Consider the following 17,743-nt stretch of genomic DNA (forward strand, 5'->3'; position numbering starts at 1 on the left):
CGACTAACTCATTTAAAATCGTAATATCAAAAGATTTTAAGAGTTAAACCGAGATTCTAGCTACTATATTCAATAATGAATTGATGATAATTTGCTCTGTTTCTCTCTCAAAATAATATGTTTGCCCTTAAAGCTTTGAAATTTAGATTCTGTTCTTACCAGACGCGGATCTAACGGGGCTGAAAATTTTGAACCTTAGCTTCTACTACAATATAAGGTGGAAATTTCTTTATAGTTATTTTTATGTGGAGGTAATAATTTAAAAGTAAATAATAATTTAATTAAATATATTAAATTATTTAATAATTTTTAACTATTAATTTTATATAAAAATAATTTACAAAGTGTTTATCATAAATGTATAAAGCTTTAATGATAAATCTATTTTAATGTATTGATAGCTGGTGCCTGGTGCCAATTGCAATCTTTTGCTCCAAACTTCATATCTCTTTATATACATGTCTCTTAAATTTTTGCCATGTTTAGAATATTTTGTTTTTATGCTTTTGGGTTGGCATTTTTAAAGACCAACATAACTACTTATATGACAAACGATTGTAACATTGTGTTGTGGCGTATTTTTATGGGCAGCCAACATTAATTATTCACCAGTGTTTGAAAATTATTTAAAATTTAATTTTCATAAAAATTGAATTGAATTTCAGTAGTAGAAGCTAAGTTCACATCATGCGGCTACAACAATTTTCATATTATTAACCCTAATGGAATTGCAAAAAGTCTAACTCTAGTATAGAAAGACTGTACTGATGTTCGTGTTTTTAGTGCTAGTGAGTTTTTTATTGTTGTCTCAGTGAATGATCCGAGTAGAAAGGAGGTGTGGGGGGTTATTGAGTGTGCATCTAAGTTGTTCGGACAGTAGTAGAGCATCTCAATTCGCAGATATTTCAGCAACAATCTAACAGTTTTAAAGTAAAGTAGTAATTATGAAAAATTTTAATGACATTACGTCTCAATCTGAAAAAGAGAATGGTGGGTTAAAATTAACCACAACAATCTCATATTTCAATAATTTTATTGATGATAACGAACTGGTGGATATTGAAATGATTGGTTGGCCTTTCACTTAGTCAAATAGAAGATAAGGGGCTGATTTGGTTACAGAGAGGTTGGATCGAGTCCTAGTTGGATTACACTGGAAGACATTATGAGACAGCAGTGGTTCTGAGGCTATTGGAATCTGGATCTAACCATGCACCCATACTCTTGGATACTAATCCGCAAACATAGAGAACTAACAGGAGATTTAAATTCTAGGAACGATGGTGTGAAGAAGTGGAGGTTAGGAGGATTGTGAGTGAGGTTTAGAGCATGGAAGGTGTGAGATCAGCTATGTTTTTTTTGGCTTAAAAACTTAAAGAATGCCGACATAGGCTGATTCATTGACAGATTCACAATAAAACTCTCGAAGGAGATTGATGAGCTCCAAGCAGCCCTTGATGAAAGGAGAGCTTTCGGTGTTCATGAAGGAGAAGAAATCACTAGATTAGAGAAAAAACTGGAAAGGGCCTATCCTAAATAGGAGCGGTACTGGAAGAAAAAATCAAGGAGTAAATGGTTGAGAGAAGGGAATCAAAATACAAAATTTTTCCATAAAAAATTCCAATCTAGAGTGAGGAGGAATAGAATTTGGAGACTAGTGGGTAGCAATAATAAGGTAGCTTCTTGTCCAAAAGATATTGCTAAAGTGGCTGAGGAGTACTTTTGTGATATATTCTCCTCCACTTGTCATGCTAATTCCAACCAATTCTTAGAGGAGATGGAGCCTAAGATTACAGCTAACATGAACCAAAAGCTATAAAAATCAGTGTCTATAGAAGAAGTGAAGAGAGCTACATTCAGTGGCATGCTCAAAGTGCCCTACGGGAGGATGGTTTCACGGCAAAATATTTCCTTTTTTTTGGGAAATTATTGGTGGGGATATGTTTAGAGAAATTCAGAGTTTCTTTCATAGTGGCTACATGCTCAGGAACTTCAATCACACGCAGATTTGTCTCATACCAAATATCCCAGACGCAAATAACATGACTCAAGTAAGACTTATTAGCTTGTCTTCAGTTATTTATAAGATTATTTCAAAAGTTATAGTGCATATATTACAAAGAATAATGAATCAGATTATTAGTGCGAATTAAAGTGCCTTCCTTAAAGGGCGCCTCATTTCTGATAACATTCTTATTGCACATGAATGTATGCACTATTTGAAATGCAAGAAGAGAGACCCTGAATTTGAAATGGTTGTAAAGCTTGACATGAGTAAAGCGTATGATAGAGTTGTATGGCACTTCCTGTGGTATATTATGGAGAAATTGGGTTTCGGTTCAAAGTGGATTAACTGGACCAAGGAATTGGTGACTACTGTTTCGTACTCTGTTGTTGTGGAAGGTCAACCGTTTGGTTTTTTTCAGACCAAATAGGAGTATACGTTAAGGTGATTCCCTATCTCCCTATCTTTTTTTTGTGTTGAAGATTTATCCTTTTTGCTACACAAGGCAGAGCAAAACAGACTCATTAAAGGGATTCAAGTTAATCGACGATGTCCGACTATTAATCATCTCTTATTCGCAGATGACTCGATCCTTTTCTGCAGGGGCTCAACTGAAAATAGGCAAAGCATTATAGACCTTTTGGCAAACTATGAAAGTTTCCGTAGTCAGACGATTAATTTGGGGAAGTCAGCTGTAACACCCCACCACACAGAGCCTTATGCTTAAGTCATAAGACAGAGATGGCGAGGTATTGCAACCTCCAAAAGTAAAATTGTATATATATAATATAGGTGAAAAGGAGTTTTGTTTAGGAGCCTTGAAGAAAAGTTAAACAAAATCATTAAACAGAAAAGCGCATATCTCTCGACGAATAAGCATGATCGTAAGCCGGATAAGTTAAGAACAAAGAACTATAGATACCTAAAAAAAGAGTTGCAAGGATACAAATAACAAAGTTTTTTACTCAGCTCGCGAAGTTAAAACCTACCAGAGCATATAGACATATATACACATATACATGAGAATCCAAAAAAGACCCAAAATACCGTTTACAGAACCTGTTTCTCCAAATCAACCTCTAAGAGGGATAAAACATAATATACATATACAGTGGAGATATAAGAGTATCTATATATATATATATATCAAAACTAAAATAGAGTCCCAAAAACACAAAAGTTCTTCGCTTTCAAAAGCTCCCAGTATGCCTCTGCGATGTGCTTCACGTCCTGCATTTAAAAACCACAAAATATGTATGGAATGAGAACCGAAGGTTCTCAATATGGTAACAGTGCCCACATAACTAACATATAAGATCCCGGGAAAGCCAAAGGTAATCCTAGAACTTCCGACATTTGATTCAATCTTATAAAATACAACTAAACCAAAAATTTAGGTGGCTAACTAAGGATCTTCCTTCTAATTTAACACTCCTCTTTTCAACTCCTCCAAACCTCCCAACCACCATTGGAATTATTTTTTTTCAAACACAAATATTAAATGCAATTATGCAAAGAAATCACAATTAGAATACAAATACAGCAGATAAACAGGTAGTAAGTAGTTTATGTGATCAGTTAGGCATTCCAAACAAAGCACTCCAAACAAACACGTAGATGCATATGATATATGCTTGTCCTATGGCTGATGCGTCTCATCTGTCGGTTATATAGCCAACCCGACAAGTCCTGGTAGCTAACCATTGGACTCTCCCCCTGTCGTGCATCCCCAGATCTCAAATCATACTCACTCATAATCATATAACACGCATCTGTGTATATCCACGGGGGAGAGCTCATCCGGAAAGGTATAAGTGTCCGGCCACACCTACGACATAGGGTCAGCAGAGTATCGAGTCTCAACCTGGAGCACATGGTGGCAAGCCACTGCTTCCACTCAGGAAAACTCGTATCTCAGATATTTGTAGAGCAACAAATCACATAATCATTCAAATTCATATAGTCATTACCAGCCATGATTCATTATCAATATAGCCATCAGGCTCATTACATAGACAGCACTTTCGCCATTATCATCATTCAATTTACCTCTTTCTTCATCAACAAGATACTTCCTTCCATAATCATACCACACTCCACTACCCAAAGACTAACTACCAGACTTTAAAAAAGTGTTACAAGGGTTTTGAAAGTTAAAGAAATGGTTTAAAAAGCGAAAATTCATGTTCCCGAAAAACAGGGGGTCTGCATACGCGGCACCCTACTCGTGTATGCAGGAAGCAATTCTGGACACTCTTGCATACGTGTCACTGGTCCTCGTACGCGAGCCCCTCAAACCGAGAGCTATACTCGCGTCGCGTGCCATATGGCTTCATACGCAGCCATGAAAAATTCCCACTTCCACGTACGTGCCACACTGCCGCGTACGCGGGGCCTCTGGGCAGTGGCCAATGGCTGCATCACGTGTGTCTCGCATACGCGTGAATATTGGAATGTGCAAAAAGCTGCTATGTCCAGAATTCCTGTTTTGCATACCAAAATTTGGACGCGTGTAACTTTCTCGTTTTAAAACATTTTTCCTTTATATTCTTCAAACGGTGTAAACCTCTTGAACCAAATTTTCATTCTAGACAAGTATGATAAAAATAGAAGGTTTGGAGACCAAGTTACACCCCGCCAAAATTGGCCGAAAATTAAAGATTTCATTAAAATGTCAAACCTCAACTTTCAAAATATTTAAATCTCAAACCCCTTTAAAACTTATCAAATCTGCATCAACCAAGTTCAATCATTCCTCAACACCTCTCATTTACTCCATAACATACCAATGCACAATTATAATCACTTCACACAATAATTCATATCTAAGACAATATTATACCTAGTTATCAACTTATATATATATATATATATATATATATATATATGCACATCATCAAACACCACAAATGCATCATTCCATCACCATCAACTTTCACATGCCAATAAACATCAAACCAACTATTCCACACCAATTTTACATATTATGCACCAATACATGATTCAACCTATCCTAAGTCATTTAACCTAAGTTTTCATGACAAATTATATTTTAATTACGAGAAACTGATACCATACCTTGGCCGATTTCTCCTAATGTCCGAAACTCCTCACTATATACCGCACACCAGCTCCTCAACTTAGGCCCCTTACCAACGAAACCCAGCTTCCAAGGGTAATCTTCTAGCTTCCAATTTCCTCAAATTAACTCCAACCAATAACTAAATTCAATTTAACATCACAATTACCACTATAATCAATATAGAGTTCACTAACTCAACATTACACAAAGGGTTTGAGGGTGCTTACCAAACCCACAGCTCAAGTGAGCTAGACCCGACAGTACCCGTCAGTTAATTCGAACTTAAACACCGAAATTACACAAAATTTAACATAATTACTCATTGATTTTGAAATTTAGGGGATAAGCAATTGGAAAAGAGAATGAGGCTTACCTATGAAATTTTTCTGATGAATTTGTAAAACTCGACACGATGGTTGCGTGGCCACAAATGGTGCGACGATCAGAGCTCAGAGTAGGAAGTTATGGCAAATCGAATTGAGGACAGGGTTTTGTTCTTGCTCCTTCATCCCCAAATGTTTCCTAGCATGTTTTTCATATGGGGAAAAGAAGAAGAGCTAAGCTCTTTCGTGTTTTAATGAATTGGGTTGGGATTTGGGTTCCGGTTTGGATCCGATCCAACCGGTTTGGCCCGTTCGACCCAATCTTGAGCCAAATTCGTTAAAATTACTGTAAAAAAAATCAAAATTCATATTTTAATTAATTCTATCTCATTAAATTATAAAATTTAATTTTTTAATTTGTATGAATAAATATTAATTTATGAATTAATTATTTAGTTTACATTAGCTATATTTTTCAGTCAAAATACGCCTCAACATATGAGACTGGAAATTGCAGGAACCCTCAGTATCAACCACATCGTAGCCCAAGATAAGTACCTCAGGCTCCTTTCAGCTATTCAGCGTTCCAAAAAAGATACATTTAGAGAAATTAAAGATAAAGTTCGTAGGGAGGTGCGTAGCTAGAAACGAAGTTTACTTTCCTCGGGTGGCAGGCAGGTTCTGATCAAAGTAGTGGGTGAAGCTATATCTATATACTCTCTATCATGTTTTCGGCTACCGAACACGCTACTAAATGAAATTCACAGCATTCTCTCCCAGTTTTGGTGGGGGCAGCGCGGCGACGAACGAAAAATGGCATGGATCAAATGGGATACCATGACAAGAGCCAAGAAGAAAGGGGGATTAGGGATAAAGGACCTGCGAGCTCAAAATTTGGCATTGCTAGGTAAACAATATTAGCGAATCGTTAAACAGCCTAATTCTACTCTATTCCAGATACTTAGAGGCAAGTATTTCCGCTATAGTAACATAATGAATGCTGAGATAGGCAGCGTACCTTCTTGGGGTTGGAGAAGTATTCTGGAAGGCCGTAAAGTGATCGAGAAAAGCCTAGTTTGGAGAGTTAGTTCGGGCAGAAATATCCAAATTTTTTGGGATCCATGGCTCCCGCAACCGCACCCATTCAATGTTCTTGTGTCTAGGGTGGTGATGCATGAGCATCTTTCCTATATTTTCCTAGTGAATTTGCACCTAAATTGTTGAATTTAATTAAGAGTTAATTCTATTTTAGCCACTATGGATGCTATTTTGAGTTTGTGATATTTTATTTAATTTAGGTAGCATTCAGATGGATTTGATGAAGTTTCTGCAGAGAAAGAGAAGAAGCCAAGGAGATGACCAGCGAATACCGACGCGAACGCATGGCTCACGCGACCGCGTGGACTGGAATCTACACAAATGACGCGAACGCTTGGACGACGCAGACGCGTCACATGAGCGATCTGCAGAATTGACAGAAAACGCTGGGGGCGATTTTTGGCTATTTTGACCCAGTTTCCAGCCCAGAAAACACAGATTAAAAGCTGCAGCATGGACAATTCAAGTGGTCCCCATCCATCCATTGAAGATTTGATTATTTAAATTAATTTAAATTTAAATTCAATTTTTAATTCTAGGAAAAGATATTATTTTAATTTTTAGTTTTAGATATTAGATTTCAAATTAATTAGGATTAGTTATAAAAAGGGAGACTTCTCTCCTAGTAGAATATACCATTAAGGGGATTCCATTAGGGAATTCTATACAAATTTACATTCTACATTCCATGAGCAACTAAACCTCCACTGTTAAGGTTAGGAGCTCTGTCTATTTCTATGGATTGATTTTATTGCTTTTTCTATTTTAATTTATGGATTTATAATTTAAGAATTGTTTTCGCTCTTTATTTTATGAATTTGGGTGGAACGGAAGTATGACCCTCTTTCTATTTGAGTTCCTGTAAAACTTGGAAAAGCTCTTTACTTGAACAACAGCTTGAAAATATTTTCTCCTAAATTTTAATTATTTGAATTTAACAGGATACGTGACATATAATCCTTTTATTTTTGGGTAATTAGAGTTTTTGTGGCATATAAACTGGAATTTGATTATCACCCTCTAATTGGAATTAATTGACCAAGGAATTGGCTGTTGATGAATTTTAGAGGAGACTAGGAAGGTCTAAGGAATTAGGGTCTAGTCACATATAGTTTGCCATAAATTAAATCCTATATGATTAAAATAGTTAGTAAGAAAAATTAATCCGAAAAAATAGATAACTCTAAAATCTTAACTATCTTCTCCATATTTTATTCCCAATTTATTTATCTGCCTGTCTTTAATATTTTTAATATTGTTTAATGTCTTTTGAACTCTCAAACATTATTTTCTGTTTGTCTAACTAATCCTATCAAACGCTATTGTTGCTTAATCCACCAATCCTCGTGAGATCGACCCTTACTCACGTAAGGTATTACTTGGTACGACCTGGTGCACTTGCCGGTTGGTAAGTGTGGTTATAAATACTGCATCAAGTTTTTGGCGCCGTTGCCGGGGATTGATTGTGATTAACAACTATTAGTAATTTGATCGCTTAGATTAGGCATTTTAATTTTTATTTTAATTAATTTTTGCTTTTAAATTTTCGAAAAAAAAAAGTCTTTTTACGTTTATATTTTTCTTTTCTTTTCCGTTACAATTCCTTTTTTTTCTTTCGTTCCCCTCTCCCCTGTTACGTTTTCCTTTCTTTTTTTTCTTTTATTATTTTAAAAAAAAATTTAATAAAAAATAAAACATTTTAACTCATTATTATTTTTTTTATTCTTAATTTCTGAAATTAAGTTTGGTGTCTCCTAGTTAATTTTATTTTGATTCTTCTTATTTTAATTTTTAGAATTTTGTTATTTTTTTCTTTGCTTTCCTGTTTACCACATGGTGCGTTTAATTCTTTTTGCTGTGTTGTGCTAAGGAAAAATAATGGAGAGAGATCATATGGGTTACTACTCACACCCGAGTAGTGATTCATAACCTTATGAATGGGGAAACTATCCAAATTTTGGTTGGCAAGGTCAAAACCAAAGAAATCTCAGTGCTCCATGTTCCAACTATCAAGAGCCACCACCTCCATATTCATATCAAGAACCACCACCTCTCTATCCGTATCATGAACCATCATCTTTCTACCTATATCAAGAACCACTATCTCCCTATCCATACCAAGAACCATCCTCTTTTTACACTTATCAAGAACCATCACCTCCTTCTTATTCATCTCAAATACCATCAGATCTTGAGCTTCTCATGAAAGAATGCTTACATGATATAAAGACAAGTGTCAAAAATATAGAGAAGCATATGCAGTCGATTATCAAGTACCACGAAAAGGAACAAGCAAATTCCTTCCCAAAAGATACAATGCAAGATCCTATGGAAGAAAGTGAGGAAACCAATCAAAGGAGTTTATACTCTAGTGCATTAGAGAACTTTCTATCCTCACACATGGAAGAAGAGGAAGATGCACCCACAAAGGAGGAAGATACACAACCTCCCATGCCCTTGGTAAGCAATGAAGAAGAGATTGAATTAAAAGAAAGCTACCAAAAAGAAGAGGTTGAAATTGAGGAAGCTTGCAAGGAGGTGGTAGAATTCAAAGTAGAACACAAGGGAGTAGAGCTTGCAAGACCTCTTCCAAAGTCATCACCATCCAATACAACATTCAAGTGGATAAAATTCCTATCCTTAATCCTTACTTTCCCACTTGAATATGGGCTACTGGAGACGGATGATCAACTTAGAGCTCTTTGTGGCATTAAGAGTAAGAGGAAGATGGTTAGTGGTAAGAGTTGTCAAGCAAGGTTCAATATGGTTGCATGCTCCGAATTGAAGTGCAAGAATTGGTGTAGAGCTAATCTGAATGGGTCTAGAAGGTTGTTTGGATGTCTCTGTGAGAATTCAGATCGCTTGCTACCCGGTGGGAACAATAGTGATCCACAAGAAGACGGGTGTAAAAGCAAGGTTTGGGACCCTGAAATTCATTCCCACAATCAACACTATTGGGGCCTTGTCACTTGCTTCAACTTGCTCAAAGGCTTTATGCGCCTAGTTTGGGATCCCGGTAGCCATTGGATTAACAAACATTGGTGGAGATTCCTGGATCAGTACAAGCACAAGCCACCATGACAAGAAGCTCACAACATGTCCAACTTAAGGACTTTAACTAAAAGTGCTTGGTGGGAGACAATCCACCGTGGTATGATCGTTCTTTTTCATTCTTAGTTGTTTTTCGTAGTAGTAGTTTTTACTTAGTTGATTTTTATTAAGTTATTACTAATTTTCTGATCATGCAGCTATTTTATCACAAGAACCGAACACCTCAGGCTAAAAAAAAAAGAGAGGCACACGACGCGATCGCGTCATTGACGCGAACGCGTCAATCATGTGTGCGTGAAAAATAAATTTGAACAGAGAGTTGCGCGGGAGTGGCGCAAGAATTATGCCTCTAGCACAAACAAGCCCACGCAGACGCATGGCTCACGCGACCGCGTTATCTATTATTTTTGCCACTTCACGCGACCGCGTCATCCACGCGGACGCGTGACCCGAAAAATCGACGTAAAAGGTGTCTGGACAGAGAGTTAAGCTGGCTTGAGGCAAGAAGTGTGCTAAAAGCACAAATTTGGTCACGCGGACGCGTGCCCGACGCGTCCGCGTCATTCGCATACATGGCCTTCCACGCGGACGCGTGCCTGACGCTAACGCGTCATTATGAAGAACGTGCGACATACGTGATCGCGTCATTGACGCGAACGCGTCGCTTGTGCCGCCCAGTTTTCTTTCTCTCTCTCCCAATCCTAATTCTCTCTTATTTTCTTATCCTTTTATTTTTTCTTTCATTTTAATATTTGTCTCTTCTATTTTCAGTTCTTATTTGCTTGAGAACAAGCAAACCTTTAAGTTTGGTGTTGACGCTGCGCTTATAGGTTTTCTAGTACAAAAGGGAGGTGAATCATCTTCGCGAAGGAGCACAACCTGAAGAATAAAGCGACCGCTAGGATAATTAAGGTGGTTGAGTTCCTTTCATTTTTATTCCTCCCCTCTTTTTCTATGTTATGTTCCTGTTTCCTGTTATTTTGCTTTGTTTGTTGCATGATCCTTTATTAATTAGAATCCTAGGACTAGTTTAGTTTTCATAATTACTTTAATGCTAAAAAAACGTTTCATGTACCACTCACTGAACTTGAATCTCCCCTCTTTTTCTATGTTATGTTCCGATTTCCTGTTATTTTGCTTTGTTTGTTGCATGATCCTTTATTAGTTAGAATCCTAGGACTAGTTTAGTTTTCATTTAATTACTTTAATGCTAAAAAAATATTTCATGTACCACTCACTGAACTTGAATCTAAAAAAAAAAAAAAGAAAAAAAAAGTGATGTATTGCATGAGAAATTGAGTTAATTTTAAAAATAGTCTTATTTACTTAAATGTGGTGGTATTTTCTGTGATTCTGAATGCATGACATGAACAGTGCATATTTTTTTGATAGTGAAGTTTATGAATGTTAAAATTGTTGGTTCTTGAAAGAATGATGAAAAAGAAAAATGTTATTGATAATCTGAAAAATCATAAAATTGATTCTTGAAGCAAGAAAAAGCAGTGAAAAACACAAAGCTTGCGAGAAAAAAAATATATAATAAAAAAAAGACAAAGCAAGCAGAAAAAGCCAATAACCCTTTAAACTAAAAGGCAAGGGTAAAAAGGATCCAAGACTTTGAGCATTAATGGATAGGAGGGCCCAAAGGAATAAAATCCTGGCCTAAGCGGCTAAGTCAAGTTGTCCCTAACCATGTACTTGTGGCATGAAGGTGTCAAGTGAAAAGCTTGAGACTGAGCGGTTAAAGTCATGATCCAAAGCATAAAGAGTGTGCTTAAGAACTCTGGGCACCTCTAACTGGGGACTCTAGCAAAGCTGAGTCACAATCTGAAAATGTTCACCCAGTTATGTGTCTGTGGCATTTATGTATCCGGTGGTAATACTGGAAAACAAAATGCTTAGGGTCACAGCCAAGACTCATAAAGTAGCTGTGTTCAAGAATCAACATACTGAACTAGGAAAATCAATAATACTACCTGAATTCTGAGTTCCTATGGATGCCAATCATTCTGAACTTCAAAGGATAAATTGAGATGCCAAAACTGTTCAGGATTGCAGTTGTAAATCCCACTATAAGAGAAGACATGGGCTTAATCAAACTCTCATTCTCATGCAAATTCACATCCTAAGCTTATATTAGTTTTGGTTGCTTGAGGACAAGCAACAGTTTAAGTTTGGTGTTGTGATGCATGAGCATCTTTCCTATATTTTCCTAGTGAATTTGCACCTAAATTGTTGAATTTAATTAAGAATTAATTATATTTTAGCCACTATGGATGCTATTTTGAGTTTGTGAAATTTTATTTAATTTAGGTAGCATTCAGATGGATTTGATGAAGTTTCTGCAGAGAAAGAGAAGAAGCCAATGAGATGACCAGCGAATACTGACGCGGACGCATGGCTCACGCGACCGCGCGGAATGGAGGAAATCGCAATGACGCGATCGCGTGCCTGACGCGACCGCGTGGACTGGAATCTACACAAATGACGCGAACGCGTGGAGCCGTGGACGACGCGGACGCGTCACATGAGCAATCTGTAGAATTGACAGAAAACGCTGGGGGCGATTTCTGGGCTATTTTGACCCAGTTTCCAGCCCATAAAACACAGATTAGAAGCTGCAGCATGGACAATTCAAGTGGTCCCCATCCATCCATTGAAGATTTGATTATTTAAATTAATTCAAATTTAAATTCAAATTTTAATTCTAGGAAAAGATATTATTTTAATTTTTAGTTTTAGATATTAGATTTCAAATTAATTAGGATTAGTTATAAAAAGGGAGACTTCTCTCCTAGTAGAATATACCATTAAGGGGATTCCATTAGGGAATTCTATACAAATTTACATTCTACATTCCATGAGCAACTAAACCTCCACTGTTAAGGTTAGGAGCTCTGTCTATTTCTATGGATTGATTTTATTACTTTTTCTATTTTAATTTATGGATTTATAATTTAAGAATTGTTTTCGCTCTTTATTTTATAAATTTGGGTGGAACGGAAATATGACCCTCTTTCTATTTGAGTTTCTGTAAAAACTTAGAAAAGCTCTTTACTTGAACAACAACTTGAAAATATTTTCTCCTAAATTTTAATTATTTGGATTTAACGGGATACGTGACATATAATCCTTTTATTTTTGGGTAATTAGAGTTTTTGTGGCATATAAACTGGAATTTGATTATCACCCTCTAATTGAAATTAATTGACCAAGGAATTGGCTGTTGATGAATTTTAGAGGAGACTAGGAAGGTCTAAGGAATTAGGGTCTAGTCCAAGGCAGAGAAAATCGAGATTTTACGTGAAATCGAAAAAATAAATAAAAAACGTAAAACGTAAAATCTTAACAAGATTTAAATCGTAAAATCGTCAGACTTAGTACAAATTTCGTAAAATCGATAAACTCATTTAAAATCGTAATATCGGAAGATTTTAAGAGTTAAATCGAGATTTTAGCTACTATGGTCTAGTCACATATAGTTTGCCATAAATTAAATCCTACATGATTAAAATAGTTAGTAAGAAAAATTAATCCGAAAAAATAGATAATTTTAAAACCTTAACTATCTTCTCCATATTTTATTCCCAATTTATTTATCTGTCTGTCTTTAATATTTTTAATATTGTTTAATGTCTTTTGAACTCCCAAACATTATTTTCTGTTTGTCTAACTAATCCTATCAAACGCTATTGTTGCTTAAACCATCAATCCTCGTGAGATCAACCCTTACTCACGTAAGGTATTACTTGGTACGACCCGATGCACTTGCCGGTTGGTAAGTGTGGTTATAAATACCGCATCAAGTTTTTGGCGCCGTTGCCGGGGATTGATCGTGATTAACAACTATTAATAATTTGATTGCTTAGATTAGGCATTTTAATTTTTATTTTAATTAATTTTTGCTTTTAAATTTTTGAAAAAAAAAAATCTTTTTACGTTTATATTTTTCTTTTCTTTTCCGTTACACTTCCTTTTTTTTTCTTTCGTTCCCCCCTCCCCTGTTACGTTTTCCTTTCTTTTTTTTTCTTTTATTATTTTAAAAAAAAAATTAATAAAAAAAATAAAAACATTTTAGCCCATTATTATTTTTTTTTACTCTTAATTTCTAAAATTAAGTTTGGTGTCTCCTAGTTAATTTTATTTTGATTCTTCTTATTTTAATTTTTAGAATTTTGTTTAAGTGGGTACCTGCGAATTTGGGTGGTATTGCCATCAGCTGTGTGCCCAAATCTTCTAACACAATCCTTGTTTTATGTTAAGGACTTGTTGAATGCTGACCGGAGCTGGAACTATGCTCTAGTAATAGTAACAGAAGCTTTTTCAATTAGCGTTAGCTCCCGCATCCTGTCAACTGAACCAACAGATGAAGATGATAGTATTATATAGTTGTGTAACAAATTTGGTAGCTATGAGGTAGCCGCGGGCTACAAGATAGCTTATGCTTTCTATCATGCTCCAATTTTTCTGGGGCCACAATACATACATCAATATCAAATTTGCGAGAAGTTATAGGAGATGAAGATACTTCATAAAATCAAAATATTTTTCTGAAAGTGCTTGCATGGGAAGATTCCTGTTCTACAATTGTTTCACTCCCGCTTCCCAGAGACATCGAATGTGTTTCTGAAATGCTCCACTGATGAAGAATCAATCTTCCATAGCTTGCTTCGATGCCCACTCTCAGCTGCGGTTTGGACCAATAGCGGCATCGAGGACCAGATTTAGAGATATGACTCAAGTTCCTTCTTCAACTGGCAAGAGAGAGCTTGCTCTACTTTAGTGGCAGATGTCGAAGGAAGGAAAAAACTTTTTTTAATAGCTATTCTCTGTTGAAATTATTAGAAAACAAGAAATCACTTTATCTTTGAGAAAGAAGTGGTATTGGCATCAATAGTGGTGACTGACTCGGTGAAGCTAGCTCAACAATTCCATAGTGATTCAATCAGATGAATGGTTTTGAGCAATATATGATACTTTTTTATTTTAATTAATTTTCTATTCTTTGCTTGTTTAGTGGCTTTTGAGAGACCCCATTTCTAATTCCAATCCTTAGTTGGATAACATTTGTTATTTCTCTTACAATTAATGAATAACAATTACCTTTTAAAAAAAGAATTGAATTTCAGTATTTAAAATAAAAAATTAAATTAATTTAGATGAAATATAATTTAATTTTATTTTTTTTCTAAAATCAATTTCTACTTAAATAGATCTAATCTAAAATTTAATTATATAATTTTACTAATTTATTTTAAATATTAAAATTCAATTATTTTCATACTATTAAAAATTTTCAAACAAGCTATACATGATACATAATTTTGACATATTTTGTGGGATAAGCTATAGTGTTTAATATTATTTGTTTTTATGTTTTTGGTTGTTCATTCTCTTTTTTTCTTATTCTTTAGTTTTACACATATTATTACATAAAAGTTACTTTAATATACTTATAATAACATCTATTGAAATTTATATAAATTAGTACATAAAAGTTACTTGAATGCTTAAAAAATATTTATATTGATGGTACATAAATATTAACTTATTTTAAAATTTATTTCTTTTTCTTATGATATTTAAATCATAATATATTAAATAAATTTATTCAAAGGAATATATTTTACATATTTTATATAAACTAATGATATATTTTGAATGCATATAACAATTATTAAAGCAATCGATTTATATTATTTTATTCTAATAGATTCTATTGAAATAATCTAGAAATGGAAGGGCAGAAGGAATAGTAGGAGGGTAAATCAAGTTGAATGGGAGACCTTAAAGAAGCTGTTAGAATTTAGAACTATCTTAGAACTTATAGTCGAATAATTTAATCTTTAATAAATTGTGTTTACTAATTAATTTTTCTTTTATTTTATTAGATATATCAATCTTCACATTAAATTTTGGCAAAAAATTAGATAAATAAATCTCTATTATTATTTAATAAACAATAAAACAATATTTAAGAATTTTTAAAATTTTTATATCAATCTCTTTATATAGACAAATAATCTAATGTACATATTGATTTGTCTAACGAAAAAAATTATACTAATTTAATAATTAAAATTTATTATGACTAAAAGTTTTCGATTAAAATTTTTTTAAGAACTCATTTGGGATATTACTTGAAATAAAAAAAGATTATGAAGATACGACCAAAAAAAATACTATGCTTTTTTATAAGTGTTAAATAATTTATACATTTAATTATTTAATTTGTAATGCAATTTGAATAATTATTTAAAAAAAGACAAAAATTTGAGATAAAATTTGATTTTTAGACTTTTTTTAATTTTTTTTATAAAATCTCCACCATTCACACAAGAATTCACTTAACAAAAAATCACTAGATTTTTGAAGCTTTATTGTTTTTTTAAATTATTTTTATCAATACCTAAATTTTCTAAGTACGTTTTTTTCTTTAGTTATCTCCGCGTTAGTGTTTGCGCTTATGTTATGAATTATTGAATTATGCTAACCCTTATGCTAACTTACTTGAGATTTGAGTACCATGTAAATTGGTAAATGATACTAGATCGCAAAATGAATATAGAAATTAATTATAGAAGCCTGCTATGTAATGTAACGTAGGAAGAATTTCAAATATATTAAAAATACTGACATTCTAATATTTTTAGCAGTTTATCTCAAATCTCAATCATAAATTATATATACAATTAAAATTAACGAACTAAGTTGAGTTGATTTAGTGATTAGTTTATTTGTTTATTTAAATAAATGTAGGAAATTTAAATTTTGTGTATATAGTAATTTCGTATTCAATGACAAATTCTTAACAATGTTCAGAGTCACGATAAATTAATTCTTGACCTGTCGAATTGAAATACTAAGGGTATACATAGGCTGAGTGAAATCAGATTTGTCCTAATTCATATCCGACTCTAAATATACACTGTTTTTTTTTTTTAAATCCTAACTCGGCTATAGAACCGATAAAATCGAAACATTTTTGGGTCTTAATTATACTGGATCCAAACCGGATCAAAATTAGACCTTTAAAATTTTAACAATAATTTATAAAAAAAAAAAACTTACTTATAAAAAACTTATTTATGATGTACTTATTTATAAAGAATAAAGAAGAAACTTGTTACCGAAAAATTGATATCCATATTTAAATTTACATTTGTCCATAAATTCTAATTTAATACTTTTTTTTATCTATTTTTTAATTCAACAAGTGTGATTAAAAATAAAACAATAAACTTATAATTAATATAACGTAATATTGGAATTAATTTAAAAGGCAAAGTACTAAATTTGTCTCTTACGTTTGTTTGGTGTAATCCTGTCTTAAGGTATAAAGTATCTTATTTGAATCCAAAAAAGTTTCATTTAGCTTCAATGTAGTCCCACTGTGAGGTCAAAATTAAATAATTAACGAAATATTCTACATGACAGCAGTACAAGAACAAGGTCGATAATTTGGAGAACAAGTACAAGCTCCAAAAACATAAAATCAACTGTAATGTATCAATACATTTATTTCTCATTCTCCTTAGTTCTATAGAAAATATTTCATTTAAATTGTAAGAAGAATGATAAATAAATGTATTAGTACATCCACGGTTGATTTTGTGCATCTGTAACTTGTATTTCTTCTCCAGATTATCGACTTTGTTTTTGTACTGTTGTTATATAGGACATTCCATTAATTATTTAACTTTGACTTTACGGTGGGATTACATTGAAACTAAATGAAACTTTTTTTATTCAAATAGAACATTTTAAATCTTAAGGATCAAAATAGAATTACATCCAAACGTAGGATACTAATTTAGTATTTTACCCTAATTTAAAACATATATACTCTTTTTAATTTCTTTAGTATACACATAATCCGAGTAAAACCGAATTCGCCTTGATCCGAATCTGACCCTAAATAATAATCGGATCTATTTTTAAAATCCTTATCCGACTCTAAACCTAATAAAATCGCACTAAATTAACTCTTAAAATATTCGAGTCTGAACCAGATTTTCGAGTTGAGCTAATCATCTACACCCCTAGAAAATACCATGGAAAAAAAAAAATAACGGATAAAATCAGTGAACATCCATATTGTTGTTATGGTCCAAAATTTTCTAATAACATATGCTTGAAGTGTGACACCATGTCTACACTAACCATTTTCCAGCGAAAAAGAAG

Source organism: Arachis ipaensis, chromosome B8 (genome assembly GCF_059453495.1).
Source record: "Arachis ipaensis isolate K30076 ecotype BB chromosome B8, ASM5945349v1, whole genome shotgun sequence".
Lineage (NCBI taxonomy): Eukaryota > Viridiplantae > Streptophyta > Magnoliopsida > Fabales > Fabaceae > Arachis > Arachis ipaensis.